Genomic DNA, 19,527 nt, shown 5'->3' with positions numbered 1-19,527 from the left:
GTGTTCCTGCTATCGCTCTCTCTCTCTGTCAAATAAATAAATAAAATCTTTAAAAAATAAATAAAAAATAAAAAGATGGGATGTACGGAAGGTATGTAAAGCATGCTCAGTTACCACAGTTTCCAAAGGACCAGCTCTTATAAGGAGAGTATGATGATTAGTAAAATCAGGTGTCAAAAGGAGAAAATTAACACTCAAGTCAAGGTCAGTGATCAGGGCCAACTACTAGAGTGTTGTTTCACAAGCTGAGAATAGAAGAAGCTCTTAAGAATGGAGGTGAGACTGACCTCGTGTGAATCCTGACTGAGTGGGGGAGGATATCATGGTGGCTAAGAGCCTGGGTGGGCCTCGGAGTCTGACCTTGCTGGGGTGCCTGATTTTACCAGGTGACCTTGAGCAAATCAATCTAATCACTCTGAGAAATTTTGTTTCCCTTCAGGTTTATGAAAACTGGATTCTCCTTGTGATAAAAAAAAATAGAGCAAGTTTTAAAGAAACAAAAACAGGGATGCCTGTGATAATAAAAGCACATCAGAATAGACTTGCGGAAGCTCCTGAGTAATTTCGAGATACTCTTTGGAGCATCTGATGAAAACTAGAAATAATCTCCCCTGAAGAATGCACATATGAATTCACAGAAACATTTGCGTGCAATGTCTAGAGAGTCACAGACTCCTTTAACATTCCTTCAGGGCACTGGGTGAAGAACCTGGATGAGAGGCTGTGCCAGCCGTTGGTCTAGAAGCCAGGGAGTGAAGACAGGTTCAGTATATTCCTGTCACTACAGCTGTTCCTCTTGACCTACCAGAACTCTTTCCTCCACTCTCCAAATTCTCCCCCTTTCCTCAAAGTTCCTCACTTTCGAGAAGCCTTTCTCAGCCAGGGCTATCTACAGAATTTCTCCTCTGGACTCAGTAAGTAACTTATCAGCGCTGCTATTTTGGTCCTTAATCATACGCTCTCTTTGGGTGCTTGTCTCTGGATACCTGTATATGTGCCTGTGTGTGTGTGTGTGTGTGTGTAACTAGATTGCAAGCAACTTGAGAGTAACACCATGTATCACACTTCCTGGTATATCCCCCCCAAAACCAATCATGTAGAAAACTAACAGATAAACCGATGTCATACGTGGCTTGGAAGTAGGTACTCGTGAAATACTTATTGAACAAAAGAATTTTTTACTCCTTTCTTTTGCTCCTTTCTCTAACACTTGAAGCTTAGCGCTCTTTGCTCCTTCCCTCTGGAGCACCCTTTTCCCAGGGCTCCCTAGCAAACCCCCATTTACGATTTGAATCTCAGCTCAGAATCTTCAAGGAAGTCCTCTGCCCCCCACGGACCTCCTTCCTCCTCCCCAACTCCTCCTCCCCAGAGATCTTCCATAGGCTCTGGAAGATCTCTGTCCTGTTCCTACATGCGGCACAGCATATGGCAACCATTCCCCATGGGTGGTCTCCCCACTGCTGGGAATATGTGAGGCTCACTGAGTATGTGGTACATGGAGGAACACATTTACTGGCTTATGCACTTATTTTAATGTACATTTGTAGCAATGTAACTAATACAGACCCAAGATGTCACAGCGTGTATTGATTAGGGTGAGGCTAAGTAAAAAGGAGAGGCAGAAAAGAAGAGAGACAGAAGGAGGTTGAAAGAAAAGTAGTGAGTGACCAGCCTCTCGCTATGGTTTTAGGGCAAAAGTTGTGAAGGTGAGGTGTGTTTATTCAGCCCATGTCTTTGAGCACCAGGCTGACATTTGTAAGAGGCAGGTGTGTTTTAACATCCGTGTCTCTGTGTCCATCTCCCTAGGAGGCAGCCCCAGGAAGGCAGGGATGGAGCCTAACCCAGCTCTGCACCATCCAGAGCTGGGGCTCCGGGGTTTGGGGCTGAATCGGATCATATAGGACGGAATTACAAAGTTCAGTCCCCACATCGGCTTTGCCCTCCTCAAAGCACAATTTTGTCTGCTCCCTGGGACAGAAGGAAGGCGCACGAGAGGAAGGAAGCTCCTCTTCCCTCTGACATGGCCCCACGTACTGTAGACAGACCCCTGGGGGGGAGCCATCCTCATCAAATCCCAACGGAAGACTTCGTTTCCTCTGCTTTCTTCCCGGGTGTTCTAGGCAGCATGAAAGTCTAGCCAGCCTTGTGCACAGAGCTTGCTTTGCCTTTAACACAATTAACCATGTGCTTGCAGGACTAGTCCTCGTGAGGACTGGTTTTACCGAACCAGGAGTTTGCTAACTTGGCGGAACAATTATTATTACCTCAGTCATCGGGAGTTACTGAAAGAGAGGAAACGCAAAACACGAACACCGCACGAGGGAAAATGTAGTCAACCAGCACCTGCCAGAAAAGCCTGGAGGGTGGGAATGGCTCAAGGAGGTTTCCACAGGTTCCTCCCCAGGGGGGCCTGCAGAAACTTCCAAGCTGGAGGTCTTTGTGTAAGAGGTGAGGGGTGTGGTAGGCCGAGGGGCTTGTGTCTGGTTGGCGAACAAAGGAAGGAAAAGGGAAAGGCAAGGGCGCTTCCACTTTTCAAGGTAACATAGTTGAAGGAATCCAAGATTGAATTGGCTGTAATCACTGGTGATTCATTTTGAGAAAATCACAAAGGGCCTCCTTCCCCGCACCCCCCCCCCCCCCCCCAGTTTCCTCTGTTGGGATTTCCCAGGCTAAGAGGGCAGCCCAGTTTGAGTCACTGGGTGGAAGAAACCTAGAAACGTGAAACAGATCAACTATACTCTAAGGACTGTTAACCCTATGTCCACAAGAATTCTTTTAACAGTAAATTACCTATAATCGAATCTGGATTCTTTTAAGCCTATTTATTATGGGACTCCTGCTTTCTTTCCTTGCACTGTATCATAACCCTCTGAATGGTCAGAGGTCCACCTAGACAAAACTGACAAGTTGAAATTACAATCAGTTTGTTTGCTACTCATTACCAGGTATCATGAGGAGCAGCTCTCCTTCTTTATGGGGAATGGTTGGGTATCTCTAGTAGAGAGATGTCACAGGAACATCAATATAATTTCACTTCTGTTTGACTGAAAATAAGAGTCACCATTTCTGACTGCCTAGTGTATTCAAGGCACTTAACAAAATTATTATTTCCTTTATTTCTCACAAGATTCCCATAAGAAAGGTAATATTTAACTACTGAACAAAACTAAGATCTAGAAAAGCAAAATGACTGGTGCACAACCACCTAGCTAATAAGTGGCAGAGCCAAGATATGAGCCTCAGCTTTGACCAGTTCCAAATTATATATTTCCACTCCCCTTATTGCCTTTCTAGAAACTCTATAAAGATAGGACTTAACAGAAGCAAAAAGGAATATGATTTAGAAGAACAATCAAGTAAAATATGATTTATCACACATATCCATAACATGACATAGCTCTGGTTATGAAATAATTCAACAACCTCACTTCGTGCATTCAGCTGTGCCAGTCAGCCCCCATAAATCCCCTTGGGCATGTGCCCTAATGTTCCCTATTCATCCCCTAGTCAGATACCTTTAAACCACACTGACATCACAATATGGGAAGTGGCCATTTATAGAGCATGCATTTTTTTAAACTATTTAATTCCTGGCATCTGAGAGCCCAGCATTCAGCAATTGCTCATTTCCATGAGGATTTGAGGTTCTGAAAAAAATGTTTCAGCATGACTGTGGACTCTTCTGTCATTTTTACTTCTAGAAGTATCTTCTCTCACTATGAACTAATTCAACAACCAGAGTCAGTATAGATGGAGAGAGAGCAAAAGAGCCAACATCTCTTTAAGGAACAGAAGATGAGAGAGAGTAAGGGGAAGGCCAGTGTTCATGGCCAGAGTTCATGACCCCAAACCTGATGCGCCATCTTAAGTATTCATGCCATCCCATTGCTTTTATTTTCGGAGTCTTCATCTCGGTGCCTAACGATAATCCATGGGGTTTCATCTTCCCACAAAAAAGCTCCTTATTCATGGACTGTCTGAAATTCATTGCTCACTTTCACAGTGATAAAAACCAAGCCCAAGGGCTTCACTTTTCTTAACCAACTCGGAGGTCCAGGAGCGAAGGCAGGCCCTGCACTGTCTCCCCGTGAGTCCCAGTCACATTTCTCAGGGCTGCTCTGCTGGAGAGAGCTCTGCCTAGAAACTTTAAACTTTTCACCAGGCAATATGCTGTCATGCAGGCACTTCTAGCCCACTTATCCCCAGGCCAAATATCGGGGTAACGACTGCCCTTTGGTGATGTTGTCCAGACCCTCTTAGGCCGGTTCTCACACTCGGCAGCATTCTTGTAGGCTGCTGGAAAACACTGGAGCTGGACAGGTTTATAAAAAACGAGGAATGTGCCTCCTCCTTAAAGATCCCATCACCTTAGCATACTCTCCCTGGGAGGTTTGCATTCTTTGGATCCCCCAACTCTCCATGCATAATCCTGGGCCTACGGCTTATGTCTGAGTTGAACTGAATCACAATGGGAAGGGCACATACTGTTACCATTCCCGTTCGCAGATGGTGAAACCAAGACCAATAGGTTCAAATCATTTGCCTGGTGTTACTAACCTAATTGAACATAGACAGTGAGGCTGGCACCAGATGAAATTCAAGCCTTAAATGAGGAGTGTTTTAGTGGGCTTTGGAGATAAACTTTTGGGAGATGGACAGAGGTGGATGCTATATACCTAATGTATCAGAAGCAGCGAATGAAAGGGGGCGGGGTAACGAAAGGGGCTGTGAAGGAGCTGTGGGAGGGCCCTTGGAGTCATGGACTATTAATGGCCAAGAAAGTGAAAGTTGTTTTGCCATAGGTAGTTGAAAATGAGCTGCTAAGGGTGTGGGCTCACACTGTCACTAACTGTGGCGAACTCAGAGGAAAGATACTCAAATTTCTCTTTGCCTCAGTTTCCTCATTTCCTTAGAGTACAAATAATACCACCTCCCTCACAAGGTTGTTATATGGAAGAAATCAGATAATCTAGATCAGGGTTTCTCAACAGGGGCATTATTGACATTTGGGGCTGGAAAATCCTTTGTTGGGGATGGCAGTGAGGCTCTCCTGTGCAGTGTGGTATGTTTTGCAGCATCCTTGCGCCCCCCCCCCCCCCACTAGATGCCTGCACTGTATCCCTTACCCTCAGTCATGACAATCAGAACTGTCTCCAGACACTGCCAGGTGTCCTGGGGAGGCAAAACTCCCCCCACTTAAGAACCACAGATCTGGATAAAGGGGTAGATATATGGCAAGCATTTAATCAATCTTATTATGAGTGTTCACTCCCTTCCCTGCTTTTTCTTCCGGACTTGTCTTTTCAGTGACCCCTTGCAAATATCTCAGCATCTTCTGTCCCAGCATTTGCATTTAAAGCCACCTCTGAGGAAGGAACCTGACAAATGCATTTACATTGGGAGTGCTTTCATTTCAGTCTGGGTACAACACCCCGAGCCAAGGATACCACCTTGAATGAGTTACGTGTCAGCACTAGCCACCTGAGTGAGACTAGTGTTTTAGGGAAGTTTCCTTCCTAACCTCTCAGAAGACAGTCTATGCAAATACTTATACATGCTACCCACCTTGTAAGATATGAATTAGTGGTTCCCAAATGGTTCTCTGGAACACCAGTTCTAAGTGGATGAGAATAAGTTACATAATTAGAAGTTTCTGTGGTTACATGAATTTGAGAAATTCGGGTTAGACCAAAATTAGACAAATCTCTTTAATTCTTAGGCCTTCTCAGAGTCTTTAACATGCTACTATGCATCATAATTATTCATGAAGAGATAGGTTTTGTAGCTTTTCACGGACTCATTTTTATACGGCACCAATTTTTGTAGGCCAGGAGTCAGCAAACTGTAGTCTTGGGTCAAACCTGGCCTCCTGGCTATTTTTATAAAAAAAACTTTATTGGAATACAGACAACCACATTCATTTACATATTGTCTATGACTACTTTCATACCACAATAGCAATCTGAGTAGTGACAGAGACCAGATAGCATATAAAACCTGAATTCTTCACTATCTGGCTTTGAGAAGAAGTTGATCAACCCATATTACAGGCTGAATGGTCTGTGGACTACATGGTGGAAAACCCTGCTTTGGAGAACCTCCATGTAACCATGTTTCATGGTTACCTAGCCCACTTGTGGCAGTGTGACTTCACAGTGACCACATCCTTCAACATCATCTGAGGAGCTTGTTAAAAATGCAGATTCTGGGGATCCTGTCCTGACCCACTGAACCAGTTGCTAGGGGCAAATGGCAGGAAGTGAAGTTCAATCAAATCATCCACCAGTTCTTATGCACAGCTAAAATGAGTGCCCCTGACCTAAGCTGATTGCCAACTGAGTAATAGAATCTCTCCTCAAGTGTTTTTGGCTTCCTTTCCACCTCCAAGGGTGGGGAACTCACTACTTCCCCCAAAGTCCATTCTGCTCTTAGTCTGGGATAGTTATCAGAAAGTTCTAGATGCTGAACATAAATATGTCCTCTAGGAATTCTACCCATTGGCTTCATTTCCCTCTACTCCCACTTACTACTGTGAAGTGTATGTAAGCAGGAAGGCAGAGGGCAAAGTTACCCACAAAAACCTACATTTATAATTCCCTAGATCTAGTATTCCTCAGGAAGCCTTCTCTGGCTGCTTCAGGCAGAATTCAGCACATCCTGCCCTGCTCAATGTGCTCGAAGTACATTGGAGGTTCCTCTGCGCATTCTCTCCATTTCTGTAATTCAGTGTTGTAGTGAAAGGCACAGACATCTGACCAAGTCAAGTACACCTGAAGTCCTAGCCCAGCCTGTCACTCTATAGTTGTGGGCCCTTGGGTGTGATTACAGCACCTATCTGGGGATAGTTGTGAGACTTTGATATCACAAGTTCAGGGTTTAGCTCAGAATTGGTTCATAGTAAGTGCTCAGTGTCAGCAAGGAGGAGATGAGGTTGCTAAGTCCTTGAGTGGGTGCTGAACTTCTCTAGGGAAAGGACCATCTATAACTTATCATCCTTTGAATGCTAGTGTCTATCATATAATAAAAAAGACAGACTGAAGAGGGCAGATAAAACAGTGGTCAAAAGCAATGGGAATGGAGGATCATCTGCCTAGTTTCAAATCCCTGTACCACCTGTTGCTTCATGTGTGGTCTTGAGGAAAGGGCTTGATTTCTCCATGTTCTAGTTTACTCCTGAATAAAACCACCACCTAGGTGGTTGTGAGTATTAAAGAAGATAATGCAGGCAAAGGACTTAGCACATAACAAAAGTTCAGTTAGGGTTATAATTATTATTGCTACTACAATTATTATTAATAGTGTCCCCTCAGCATGCACCAGTGGTTGCTTGGATAAGAGGATGCCTGGAAAACATGTCTTTGCTCATGAAGCAGTCTTATCTCTTATATTTTTTTTTCCTACTTATTCTTAGCTCAGATTCCTTGGGAAATACATAGCCAGAGAGACAGCTTGAAATTTGGGACTAGGCTAACAGAGGCCCATGCAAATCTATCCTAGAATTATATACATAGTAAATCCTGTGGCTACACTAAGCTGTGCACAGTTAACATTTTCCTCAGTGCCATAAACCAGACGCCCCTCTCCTCCCCTCCAAATGTTTGTAGCATGTTAGGTGCAGATTTAACTAAACTCCTAAACAAGGAAATGACAGTACCCAAAGGAGATGGAGGAATGTCTTATGTCCAAACCAAATAAAGGAGAAACCATAAATACCAGGGCTCTGAGACATCAACATTTATACTCAGAAGGCTCTTCTTTCTGCTAAACCTGACTCTTTAATCCCTCAGAGCCTTGCCCTTGAGTACCTCCCTGTGAGTTGAGGCTAATGGCCAAACATGACCACCTGGAGTTTTTATCACACCTGCTTCTAAAAAGGTCAACAAAGTTTTCTATTGAATCCTACTGTCTACTTTATGAGCTGGAAATTGTTTTAGGCTCTGGGGACAAAAGACAGACACCACACAATTCTTGCCCTTGTGGAGCTCATAGTCTAGTCAGGGAGATAGACTATCACCCAAAGATTTTATGGTTTGCACAGTGATGTGAGCAGAAGGAATAGGGTGAAGGCACTGTGGCAGGAAGGAAGAAGGTATGTCAGAGGAACTGAATGGGGCCCTGCTTGATTATAAAAGCAAAGAGCATGGTCAAAATGCAGCTGGAGAAGAGAGGGATGTCAGACCATAGCAACACATAGCCACCCTAATAAATATGGTCCTTATGGGCCATAAAAGAGCAAAAAGAAGCCATTGAAATAAAAAAGCAGTGGATTGATGGAATTTGCATTTCAAAAGGATCAGAAGAGACTAGATTGAAGAGACAGGAAGGTAGTACAGGTAGTCTGGCAAGAGATGGTGCTGGTATGGACTGGTGTGATAGGCAGTGAAGGTGAAGGGAAATGAATGATGGACCCAAGAGATGGAATTGAGATGAGAAAACAACACTTCACATCCAAAACTAGGAAATGCATAGGTCCATTCTTCCTAAAAAAAAAATAATAATAACCTGGGGATTTATAAGCCTTCAAAGATATAAAAGGGAAGGTTATTCAGTCTTACTGGGCAACACTGATGAATTTATAGACCCATAGTGCTCCATTACAAACTTGGCTTAAAAACTATGCATGACTCTGAGAAGAGTGCCAAGACCATCCAATGGGGAAATGAGTCTTGTCAATGAATGGTTCTGGGAAAACTGGGTATCTACCTGCTAGAGAATGAAACTGCACCCTTATTTAACACTGTATACAAACATTAACTCAAAATGGATCAAAGACCCAAATGTAAGACCTAAAACTATAAACTCTTAGAAGAAAACGCAGGGCAAAAATCTTCACACCATCACATTTGGCAATGATTCCTTGGCTATGACACCAAAGGCACAGCCAAAAAAATAGACATATTGAACTTAATGCAAATGAGATAATTTTGTACATCCAAAGACACTAGCAACAGAATAAAAAAGCAATCCACAGAATGGGAGAAAATATTGGCAGGTCATATATTTGATAAAAGATTAATATGTAAAATGTATGGAGAACTCCTAAAACTCAACAACAACAAAAATGATTCAAAAATGGACAAAGGACTTGAATAGACACTTCTCCAAAGAAGATACACAAATGGCCAACAAGCACATGAGCAGATGCTCAATATCACTAATCATTAGAGAAATACAAATCAAAACTACAGTGAGATACCACCTCATACCCATAAGGATGACCATCTCCAAAAAATCAGAAAATAATGTGTTGTGAGGATGAAGAGGAACTGGAACCCTTGTACCCTGTCGGGGAGAATGTAAATTGGCAGCCACTGTGGAAAACAGTACAGCATTGCCTCAAAACATTTTAAAAGTGATCCACCAATTCCACTTCTGGTTATATACCCAGAAGAATTGAAAGCAGAGTCTTGAAGAGGTATTTGTACACCCATGTTCATAGCAGCATTATTCATAAGAACTAAAATATGGAAGCAACCCAGCATCCACTGACAGATGAGTAGATAAACAAAATGTGGTTTATCTATACAATTGAATATTATTTAGCCTTAAGAATAAAGGAAATTCTAACACGCTGCAACACAGATGAAACTTGAGGACATTATTGTGAATGAAATGTGCTAGTCACAAAAAAGACAAATACTGTGTGATTCCACTTATAAGAGGTACTTAGAGTAGTCAAAATCATAGAAACAAGGAAGCAGAATGGTGGCTGCCAGAGGCTGGGGGAGAGGGGAACATCAAGTGTTACTGTTCAATGGGGATAAGTTTCAGTTTCACAAAATGAACAGAGCTCTGGAGATGGGTGGCAGTGATGATATATTTAATACCATGGAACTTTATACTTAAAAATGGATAAAATGGCAAATTTCATGTTATATGTATTTTACCACCACAACAACAACAACAAAAACGGGGAAAATTGGCACAGATTCAAGGATTCACTGTGAAGGGCACAAAATGGAGCTTTACTGCCTATGCTCTGGCTAATTAGAATATAGAATTCCATAATCAAAATTCCAAGTTAAAAGGAAAACTATTTACAGCAGGCTAGAGGGCTTTACACCAGCATCAGAGTCAGAAGAGACTGGGTTCAAATCCCAGCTCGGTCACTTCCTGGCAATTGACTAGTAATAACTTCATCCTGACCCTCAGTTTTCTCATCAGTACAATGGAAATGATGAACCCTGTCATGTAGGGCTATTATAAGGCTAGAAGGATATGACATAAGGATTAAATGTTGACCATGTGTATCAAGTGCCTAGTCCTGAGCCAGGTCTCTATGTATGTTAGCTCTTCTCTCCATCAGTGACACGCTGCCAAGCAGGAACAGACACAACAGAAAGAAGGAAGGGTGATTTCTTTGAAGATGGGAAAGTTGTACCATGTCTCCATCCCCAGCAGAACAGAAGATCATCTTCAGCAGGTGCTGGTGGATTTAGAATCACAGGAGTAGAGAAACCTCTCAGAAGCCAAAGGACAGGGCATTGTGTTTCAAACTTTTCCAGATCACAAAGAAATACATTATAGCCTACGAGCCAGCAATACACTCTATTTTCCACTTGATTTGATTCTGGTCACGACTCAATCAAAGTGATTTTTTTTTTTTTTTTGACCCTGGGTCATGACTCACAGTTTGAAAAACACCTGGGTAGGGAATTCATAATGTGCGTCCTTCCAGGAAGCCTTTCTGGAACACCCTCACCCTGTAAAGGTTGTTCCCACATTTGAATTTCCTCGGCTTAAATGATTCCAGGCTGTGCCTCACCATGTATTCATAGCTCTTCTCTTGCCTCCCTAAATACATTCATTGTTTCTCTGTCCTTCCAAATCTACCCACATAGCCCCCTTCATTATTTCACATTCAGGAGACCGAACTGAAGAAGCTGGGACAGTTTAATGTATTTATATGGTAGTGGAGGTAGGGGCAGAGGGCCAGGAAACTAGCATCTAGTCCAGTGAACCTACTCTGGCCAATCACTGGCTCTGTGCCTTGCACTGTGCAGAGCTCAGGAAGAGGATGGGTTTCTTCCAGATTCCCAAAGCCTTGGAGGCTGGGCATGAGCTCAGAGTATGGGAACAGAGCACACAAGCTTCAGTGTGAAGCCTCTGAGGGCTCCTGAACAGAGACCTGGCATGAGACCTTTGCCCTGTACTGAAGAAGCTTCCTTAGCAATAAATAGAGCAAGACTCTATTGCCTAAAGGCAGAGGAATGGCACACAAGACTGAAGCCTCTGAGAAACCATCCACTGGGGAGTTCACAGCAGCCCCACTAGCGCGGAGAACTGCGTGCTCGTGGAGGAGGCGGACAGCCCTGGATTTCCAATTTGCAGCACTCTCTTCCAAGCCGTCTGACAATGAATCTAGTTTTTAACTCTCTGAGCTTCCCTTTCCACACTGCAAAATGGACTAATAATAATACCTATAGAATAGGGTTGTCTGGAGCATGAAATGAGATAATATACATCAAGCCCCCAGGATAGTCCCAAGCACATGAGCAATCTTTAGTAAATGTGAGCCAGAGTTCTTATTTTTCAACACTCAATAGAGCATCATTGAGGGGAAAAAGGCAGTCACCTGAAACAGCTTTTCCTCCTTGAAGCCAAAAGGACATAGTTTCCTAGTGAGAAAATGTGGATGTTAGGCCCTGAATGCTCTTGGAATAGCAAGTGATTTTATCTCAGGAGTCTCTGTGTGATGCTAATGTACAAACCTGACCCAGCGGACTTCAGATAGTGTCACTTGGCTTCTGGGCCTGCAGCTTTGCAGAGTGATGCCTCTGGCATCAGCCACCTGCCCCATGGGGGCACCGCCCAGGCTCAGAAGACTTTAGCTAGCCTCAGAGCTTTTCAGAAGCAAGTTTTAGGGGATAGTCTCTGGAGGCCTTATGTCTGCCCTCCCCTTTCCTCCCCTGGCTTTCCCACACAGGCCACAAATCCTGCCTCGTCCTCTGGGAAGGCCCACCTCTGGGCTGCTACTTGTACCAACTCCCAAGGTCTTCATCCTCCATGAAACTGATCCTGAGGACTCCAGCCTCCAACAACCTTTCTTTTCTTTGAGCTCTGACAGTGAAAATTTAGCATGTATAGCAATGCTGTCTAACAAAAATAGAAGGGAGTCAGATCCATAATTTTACATTTTCGAGGAGTAACATTAAAGCAAAGTTTTTTTTTTTAAATAGGTGAAATTGACTTCAAGAATATAGTTGAAGTCTGGTGTGTATTTTACATTTACAGCCACATACCAGCCACATTTCCTGTGCTTAGTAGCCACATGTAACTAGGAGATTCTGAAGACTTAGTGCTCCCCATGCTCCAGAAAACCATACAATATTTCATTATTATTTCTTCATATTGATTACATGTTGAAATGATATTTTGGATATATTGGGCTACATAAAATATATTGTTTCTATTAGATACTCCCTGGCTCTTAAGGACCACTTCCCGGTCCTTTTACTAGAAGGCAAAGGCTTTCCCTCTGTCCCCTTCTACCATGCACTTCCCACACCTACATCTGCCTGCAAGACAGACAAGTGGATAGAGAGAAAGAAGAAATCCAGTTATCCTCCTCCAACTCTTCAGACCATAGTTCCTCTGGTTAGAGAGAAGGTTTGGGAGGCTGTCTAAACCCTGCTGCTGTTGCCACTGACCAGGATTACAGCTTCCACGCCTGCAGCTTGCCTGCGGGCTGGACAAGAGGGAAAAAACCGAAAACAACAACAACAACAGAGGATTGCTGCCATTCTCTCTGTCCCTTAGGGTTCCCTTTACTCCTTGGACTAGAAGCAGGGGCTTTTCTTGGGTTCTTTCTTCCTGTGCCCACATGCTGTTTCAGGATTCATGTTGCCCTTGAGCCTGGACTAGAATATGTGGGAATAAAAACCCAGGAAACTCACGGTCTCAATTTTATTTAGAGTTCTGGCTTCCTTTCCCAATCCACCTGCTACCACTTACTTTTCAGACTCCTCAGATAGAAGCTGTGTACATTTTGTCTAGGGTTTTTGGTTGCATTCAGTGGGAGTAATAAGGTGGAGTGTGATTATTTCATTTTAACCAGAGCCAGAATCCCCAGGAAACATATTTTCCCCCCGTGTGTTGTATTACATTCAACCTCTATGACACTTGATCATCTACAAATGGCATCTATAGAAACTTAGATCGGATTAATTAGGATACCATATTCCTAGACCATGCCAAGTATCCATGATATTCACATACTTAGAATGGAACAGAACTGCTTTTTATATTGAGAACAGACATAAAGAGATTTCAACACTTATCCTTGAGTTAGGAATGAATGAAGGATATTTGTTGACCTTTTTTCTTTGTGAAAAGTTTAAACATCTATTACCCCACATTATTGACTCTGTCACATATGTGTTTAATTAGGGAATGTATATTACCTCCATGTTTTCAGACCACATTTTTGTAAACATCTGACTTGATAAGGCAGCTGTTATATTTATTTGGAATCTCTGATCATCACTCATAGTAGCCTTAAACTTCCTTTTATAGTAGACAATAGAATTTGAAATTAAGTAATTGTGTATTGCCAAGAAGAATTACATCCATTTATATGGATCAACTAATTTCCAAAAGTATTATACACTTAATGAAAAAGGAAGTGATCCACACCTCTAAAAATCATTAGCGGGCCAGCCATTACTTCAAAACACATTATGTGCTCACATACTCATACGGAGCTGATAACACCCTGATAAGATGAGCTAAATTCCAGAAAATGTTGGGAAATAATTTGGTGGTTAGGAACATTACAAAACAGCAGAGTTATTGAAAATGATAATGTGGATATTTGCATAGTGATATGTACTGTACAAAATGTTTTTATTCAGTCGGTTATTCATTCTTATAGCCATTATTTATTAAGTGTCTATGATGTGTCATCAGTGTGCTAGACACTCTCATAGTCATAATTTGTGAGTAGCCCCAGGTGTGCTCTGCTTTAACTAAACCTTACACATAAAAAGTCTGAATTGTCAGAACAGCGTGATGTATACAAAGAGAAGTTGTTGAGTTCTTAAAACAACAAACTTCAAAATCTTTCCATTTACAAGCATTAAAGCTACCCACATTTGGGGGGACTAGAGACTCTCTAAGAATAAGGGGCAAAAGGCATGGGCTTTGGAATCAGAAACACCTAGATTAAATCCTTAAAATTATTTTCAACCTCAACTTTGTCAGCAGTACCTATGTCAATGGATTGTGGTCAAGTATGCATGATATAATGCTTCTCACGTTCATAGAACAAACAAACACATGGTAAGCTCCCATTATCTATATATTATAATTACCACGTAAAGTTTATTTGCATTACATATAAAGTGAATTATTTTTCAATGCTTTTCATTTCAAATATATGAGTTTGTTCTATTACCTATAATGTTTAAGAAGAATGATTACATGTAGGAATAAGCATCAAATATTTTAATTTTCATGTTTTCACAGCTCCTATCCCCTAAATGAAATCAATTTAATACTCATCTTATTTTGGGGGGCTATTTTTGTCTTTATCATTTACTAAGCAACCACAATGTATGTCTGAGGATCTACAGAACCCATGTGAGACATAATCCTTGCTCTCACGGACTTTACCTGCTAATAAGACAAGATGTACTTGAAAAGGTAGTCTTTGTGCCAGAAAGAAGGCAATTTCACTCACTCTTCTCTTCATGTCTCCCTCATTGGGTGGTGGTTTTAATGAGATAAAAATACTTAAATGGTTATTTTCTTTCACTTTCAAGTGGGGGTTGAGTCTTTCATTTGAGTGAGCAGAACGCAGATCTGAGATGTCTTCATACTGAGGTAGTTTGGGAAATCCATAATCATTTTAACAGTAATATTATTTGTTAAGTACCTACTGAGGCCTGGGCTCTTTGCTGGATATTTTCACATTTAATCCATACAATAAGGATGTATTATTACCTTCATTCCACTTCTGTGGTCAGTGAGGCTTAGAAATGCTTAGTAACTTGCACAAAGCAAAGGGAGCAAAGCCCAGATGTGAACCCAGGAGTGTCTGGGTTTTTTTGATATCACTCTTTAGCTCAACTCAAGGATATGTAATGCCATAAAATGCAGATGTCTGCTCCTCTTAAATATCTTCCCTGTTACCCTTTCTTCAATAGGTAAAATTCTAATGATTAATGTGTGGCGCTTGGACCATGATCCACTCACTTCCATCTGTGTCAGACAATGCTAATTAATCATAGAGCTTTTGTCCACAGAAATTGGATTTAGCGTCAGAATCCTTCTGAACACAGCATCCCAAAGCAACTGACCATAATTAACACACAAAAAATCTGTTGGACATGTCTCCCATGGCACTCTGTGAATGACTTTACTAATAGCAAATACAGTACTATGTTTAAATGATTTGCTTCCTAAATTTTAGTCTTCCCTTTTATTTTGGTCGTAAGACTTCAGTGATAGGACCATTCATCTTCCTAAATCCAGCCCCTGTAAACAGTATACCACATAACACAGTAGGCACCAAGTAAAAGTTTTGTTGGATCGAGTGTAAGTAAATACTTTTAGTTTAAACTTATGTGACTACCAAAATGCTAAACATATGTTATTGGTTAATAATTAGAATGGCTAGCATTTATTAAGCACTTACTATTTGCCACATATGGAAGTAAGCAATTCACATATATTAATTTTTTTAACTTAAACAATGATCCCGTGATATAATTATGTTATCCCCGTTTTATAAATAGCAATACTGAAATTCAGAGAGCTTAAATAATTTGTATAAGGTCACAGGACCAAACCCAGATGTTCTAACCCCCAAGCCACACTCTTTTTTTTTTTTTAAGATTTTATTTATTTATTTGACAGAGAGAGACACAGCGAGAGAGGGAACACAAGCAGGGGGAGTGGGAGAGGGAGAAGCAGGCTTCCCACCAAGCAGGGAGCCCGATGCGGGGCTCAATCCCAGGATCCTGAGATCATGACCTGACCCGAAGGCAGACACTTAATGACTGAGCCACCCAGGTGCCCCCCAAAGCCACACTCTTAACCACTACACTGGTTATAACAAAAAGCCCACATAAAACATAATTTTCCATCTCACACTGCATTTATATAACTGTACTACTGCCCATTACTGGTTTTCTAGAACTTTGCCAGAAAATTAAGTATCTTTCGCTGCTCCTTTCTGGACTCCCCCTGCTAAAACTACAACAACAAACCACCCAAACTTGTGAATTAACTGATAAGAAATGGATCAAGTTTCCAGAGAAGTCTCTTTCTCCTTTTCCAGTTTTTTATCACTCAAACCATTTCAGGGTCTACTCTGTGTTGGCCACTGTGACAGGTGCCATGGGGTGTAAAGATGAATAAGACTTGCTTCCTGACATCAGTGTACTCACAGTCTAGTAGGGAAGCAGCTGCATAATGACAATGGGCTGTCACTGAGAAAGGCAGGTAATGGTTTGGGTGAATGAGGAAGAGACACTTAGTTTTGCCTAAGAGAATCCTGAACAGTGGAAAAGAATCATCCAGGAGGGAAGGGAAGGAAGGGCACACCGCAGAAAGAATATATGCAACAGTGTGCCTTAGCGTCTAAATCCAGGCATTCCAGGGACGTAACTGTGGATTTCAAAGTCCTCGGTAGGTGCCTCGTACCCCTGTCAACATGATTTGGAACCTTCCAGATAGAACTCCAGTAGGTCCGCCCTGGAACTCCAGAGTTCCAGGCACTGAGGCTACCATGGTACATATGTTTCCTCCACCAACACATGGAAATATTCTTCTATTTATTTATTATTTTAATGCAGTGATTGATCACGGTTGTTGAAGGGGATCATGAGTTTTTGGGGATTTTAGTGCACCTTTTACATACCCTGAGGGTCCACCTTCTGAAATCAACGAATGCCTCATGAGCATATTCTTTCAGAACTCTTCAAAAAGAGGCACATAATTTCCCCAATTTCCTATGAAAGACATTATTCAAGTGTCCTCAAGTGACAGATGGTCTAATAATTTGCAAATACGTGCTCCTTACACTCTGAGGTCAGCTCTGTTTTACTTAAGAGTTTTCACTCACACAAGTACCATCTGGAGCACACATCCTCTATCTTAGGCTTCAAATAAATCCCGATTTACCTCAGAAATATTTGCCAAGAGTCTGCTTGCTAGAAAAATTACCAGTTTCTCCTCTTGGAGGCATGTCTTTGCAATCTATGACACATAGTAGGCACTTCATAAAAGTCCATAGGGATTCTCTTTAGGACGCTACAAAAGACACCTGTTGAGACAAAGGTTTGGGGGAACTGAAGCTAAATTTTTTTTTTTTTTTTTTTTTGGTGTGTGTATGGGGGGGGGGGTGGGCAGTTTGGCAAGATTAAGCAATTTTCTTTTAGTTGGAGCATCCTAATCCAAATTAAAGCTGCGTGTGCCACATCAACATTCTGACTCAACGCTGCTGAAGTTTCTTTGCCAAACATCTTCTCAGCTATCAGAATTAGTAAGTCTGGGCGCATTTTGATCTGATGATGTATGTATATAGAAGAATGGATGAATGCTTGAGGATGAACTTCAAATCTTGAAGGAATTGCGGGCTATTGTGCTCTTTGAAAAGCCTGAGGAATGCTTTTGTGGGGTCTACCCCCAGGGCATGCCGGGGGCATGTTGGTGGCTAACATCTTGCCAAGAGGAATCTGGGCGTTGGTGCTCATGTTTTGTCTCTGGAGCAAAATCCAAGGCGCATATAGGATTTCATCAATAATTCCAAGGTGTTATCCAACCCCAGTCCTGGGCCCACTGCACTCTGGAAAATGCCTTGAGCATTTAAGCTAAACCACTGAGAAAGGCAAGGAAGCTAATCCAACTACTCTTCTTTTGGGCCAGTCATTTAATCCCCAAATGCTCTCAGTACTGGCTAGCCTACCGGGACTGGAAATGGACCACTCCTGTCCCTTCACACTGACTTCCTCTTGAGAGCAGGAAAGCATCCCTTTCCTCTTTCAAGTGGACCCGGATGCAGATTCAACTAGTTTTAACTCTTTTTCAAACTTGATTAATAAATAGTCCTTTAAGTCAATTCCTGGTAGGAGGTGGGTCCTGCACACATCATTTTTTTTTTCGTAAGTAGGGAAGTGAGTAATTCCTAAATTTTAGGCCAGGAAAAAAAATCTGGAACTTTACCAAGTTCATTACATTTTGGGGTAACAATTATAAAAGTTTTTTTTTATAAATTTATTTAGGAAATCACCCCCAATTCCATTATCTAACAATAATGTTTTTCCCATTTCTGTTTTTAAAAATCTAGTCTCCGAAATCTTAAAACAACAAAAGTGGGATAATGGCATCTAAAATTTTCCAGAATACATTTCATTACTAAAAATATTTTAGTCAGTCTTACACAATTGTGTAACACTGTTGAATCACAGATTTGTACCTCTGAAACAAATAATACATTTTATGTTAAAAAAAAAAAAGAAGAAGAAGATAGCAGGAAGGGAAGAATGAAAGGGGGGAAATCGGAGGGGGAGATGAACCATGAGAGACTGTGGACTCTGAGAAACAAACTGAGGGTTCTAGAGGGGAGGGGGGTGGGGGGATGGGTTGGCCTGGTGATGGATATTAAAGAGGGCATGTACTGCATGGAGCACTGGGTGTTATACGCAAACAATGAATCATGAAACGCTACATCAAAAACTAATGATGTAATGTATGGTAATTAACAGAACATAATAAAAAAAATATATATATAATAAATAAATAAAATAAAATAACATTTAAAAGTAATGTGACCACCCAAATATTTTCAGCACTGATATTACCTTCTGAATTGAATAGTGATATCTGAAGTTTTAAATCTATTTATTTTTTTAAATGTAAATCACATTTTATTTTGTCATCAGAGGTAATTAAATTTGATACATACCTTCTATAAGTGTTTTAGATGAAAGGTTTTTTTTTTTTTTTAGTGTTCCAACAATTCACTAGTTGCGTATAACACACAGCGCTCATCACAACTGTGCCCCAATTTTTAAAAAAATCTATGTATTTAAGGATGCCTGGGTGGCTCAGTTGGTTAAGCATCTGCCTTTGGCTCGGGTCATGATCCTGGGGTCTGGGATCCAGCCCCACATCAGGCTCTTTGCTCAGGAGGGAGCCTGCTTCTCCCTCTGTCTGCTCTGCCTGCCGCTCCACCTGCTTGTGCTCTCTCTCTCTCTGACAAATAAATAAATAAAATCTTTAAAATAAAAAAAATCTTTTAATCATTTTCCTATATCCATAATTCCTAAATATTTTCAAAAACTTGACATGCAATATCACCTAGTAATCTGCAGAATCCTCTTTGAGAAATGCTATATAAAATCAAACCAGGAAATCTATCAAGGAAGTTAACAGAGAAGGCTCTAGTAAGAAAAACCTGGGTTCGAACCCTGGTTCTCTCACTAACCAACCAAATTAGCATGAATAATACATAAATAACTAAAGTCATAACATTGATCGACCACATGCTATGTTAACAGGCACTTTGTGAAGGGTCTTGCA

The sequence above is a fragment of the Mirounga angustirostris genome, unplaced genomic scaffold, assembly GCF_029215605.1.
Source record: "Mirounga angustirostris isolate CCGP_5_RB_7025 unplaced genomic scaffold, mMirAng1.0.hap1 SCAF_1, whole genome shotgun sequence".
NCBI lineage: Eukaryota > Metazoa > Chordata > Mammalia > Carnivora > Phocidae > Mirounga > Mirounga angustirostris.
Note: the sequence above shows the minus strand (reverse complement) of the source record.